This window comes from Nicotiana attenuata, unplaced genomic scaffold (genome assembly GCF_001879085.1).
Source record: "Nicotiana attenuata strain UT unplaced genomic scaffold, NIATTr2, whole genome shotgun sequence".
NCBI lineage: Eukaryota > Viridiplantae > Streptophyta > Magnoliopsida > Solanales > Solanaceae > Nicotiana > Nicotiana attenuata.
In genome coordinates this window covers 44,060-46,806 of record NW_017674975.1, presented here as the reverse complement: position 1 = coordinate 46,806, position 2,747 = coordinate 44,060, and positions in this window count along the sequence as shown.

Genomic DNA, 2,747 nt, shown 5'->3' with positions numbered 1-2,747 from the left:
TATGGATGGTGTGACAAAAGATCTTGTAGTACAAAATCAATTAAGAGCTCCGGAAGAGCTAATTTGTTACTACCCGGATGAATAAAATTGTTCATGACATTGATATTGTAGTAAGTCTCAAAAGAAACTTTTTTAGTTTCAAATGTATTAGCCAAAGTGGTTGGCATATTGAGACTATAAATGAAAGGAAGATCGATTAGCTCCATATTACTATAACATATCGGGTAAATATGAAGGTTACACGATTTTTCTTTTATTTGTACTACAGATGTATAAGCATGATATGAAATCACATGCCATAGTAAATTAAATGTTTACTGAAATAAATATCAGTTGGAATGATCGGTTGGCCATCCCGGTTTATTGATGCGAAAATTAATTGAGAATTCACATTGGCATATATTAAAGAAATAGAAGATTCTTCAAGAATTCTCTTGTGCTGCTTATTCTCATGATATACCAGTTAAGGTTGGGACTGAATCCCTTGATTTCTGGAACGAATAGAAGGTGATATATATATGGGCTCAGTCACCTGCCATGTGGATCGTTTACTATTATATGATTTTAATAGATGCATCTATTGTATGGTCACATGTGCGTTTGTTATCAACTTGCACTTTGGTTTTTGCAAGGTTGTTTGCTCAAATTATTAGAGCACAGTTCCTGAATATATATGATAATTTATCTTGAAAATGCTGGTTTAAATCCAAGTTGGTTTAGCAGAAATTGTATGCCTCCAATTATAGCTAAACCATTGGTTATGAGAACAAAACTCCCAAATAAAAATTTGGTATGAGGTGTATTATTTAATATACAACAGCACTTGTACGCATCTAGCCAACAAGTTATGATAAATTCTCCCCATCACAATTGGTTCACGGTCAGGAACCAAATATTCCCATCTAGAAATATGGATGTGCTATATGATTTAATTGTGCTGCCACAATGCACAAAGATGGGTTCCCAAAGAAGGTTGAAAAATGTGTTGTGACCCCGACATTAGGGGGAGAAAATGGGCAGCTGAAAAAGTGATACGTGAAATGAATTATTATGAATACATCTAGATCCTCGTACAAGAAAATGTGAACTTGAAGTTCAAGTGATAATTCATTTCTAAAATATTTCCAAGCACATTGCTGACCCAAAGTTAAATGTCATATTCCAGCTGCTAATGCTCCAAATAGAATAACGTCCATGATGGATAGAGTTTATGGCACGCATGAAGCGTAATAGACAAATCGGTTCCAAAGATAAAACTCCTTGAAGAAGGAGGGAGCAAATGTTCAAGATGGTCATAATAAGGAGGCAAGTGCTTTATAAAGAGCACCATGACATAACACTTTATAAGACCTCATGGGAGAGGCTCAAGTACTTGAAAATAATGAAATCTCGATAAGTTATGTCTTTATTGTGTGATGATGGAACCGATGTAAAATGATCGTCGACGACGTTGTTAATATAATGTAGCGCTCAATATTATTAATATTGACGAGGATCTTGAGCTCAAATCTGTCATGGAATTTGGACAGATAAATGATTGGCCAAATGAAAAATATGCAATGAAAATTGACTTCATCTGAAAAATATGAAGTTTGGACGAATAGTCCCAACAGCTGAGAGTATAAAGGCTATATGGAGATATTGAAATATGATTAGTATTATATTGCAAAAAGAATCCTTGATATAGATTTGTTTATTCTAACAAATGTCAAGGTTTTGTTGTTTATGCAAATGCAGGCATTTATTGAAATCCGTTCTTCAAACAATCTATTTGTATGTGAGGAATTGTCATATTATCATTTCACAAGATGTGTGACTTTTCTTTGAAGAGAAGATTCCAATAATAATATGTTTGCTTATCTCAATTGAAAGAAGAATATTGAAGGAGACTGAATAAATCATATATTTCATCAAAGTTCTTTGTCAGACACGATCTTCAACAGAATGATGAAATAGATGTTCAAGAAATTCGTTCAAGTAATAATTTGGCGGAATAATTCACCAAGGCATTGCCGATCTCAATATTAGAGAAGTTGTTAGACAAGCTTGGAATTCGTCGTGATATTTTCATTAGGGGGAGGCAAATATGTGCTGTACTCTTTTTCCCTTAGCTAAGGTTTTATCCCACTGGATTTTCCTGGCAAGGTTTTTAACGAGGCAGCAAATAAAGCGTATTACATATATGTGTACTCTTTTTCCTTCACTAGGATTTTTTTCCCATAGGGTTTTTTCCTAGTAAGGTTTTAACGAGGCACATTATCTTTGGACATCCAAGGGGGAGTGTTATGAAATACTTGATTATGGTGGATGTCCATAACTCCTAAGGGAGTAACACCCACTACTCTTCTCCATTAACCTCCCACTACTTCTTACCATTATGGATGTAACTCCCACACCTCCATGATCTTCCCCCATGTTCTCAATAGTTAATACCATGTTTATGGAGTCCCTTTGTATTACCTATATCATCCTATAAATAGAGGGTTAGGGCATCACATTGTACACACTTGAATACATGGAAGAAATAGATTCTCTCCTCTCTTTCTCTCTACATTGTTGTCTATCTTCTTGTTTTATATTATTACTTTGACCTAAGTTTCGTAACACCTACTACAAATTTTTGTTTTGTAGCATCTTCAGCAGTGAATTTTTTAATTAAGGCTTCCCCGATAGCTTTTGCTTTTTTATAGCTGCAATACAATAGTTCATTAGAAATAGTTTTCAATATAGTATGACAGCTTACCTTG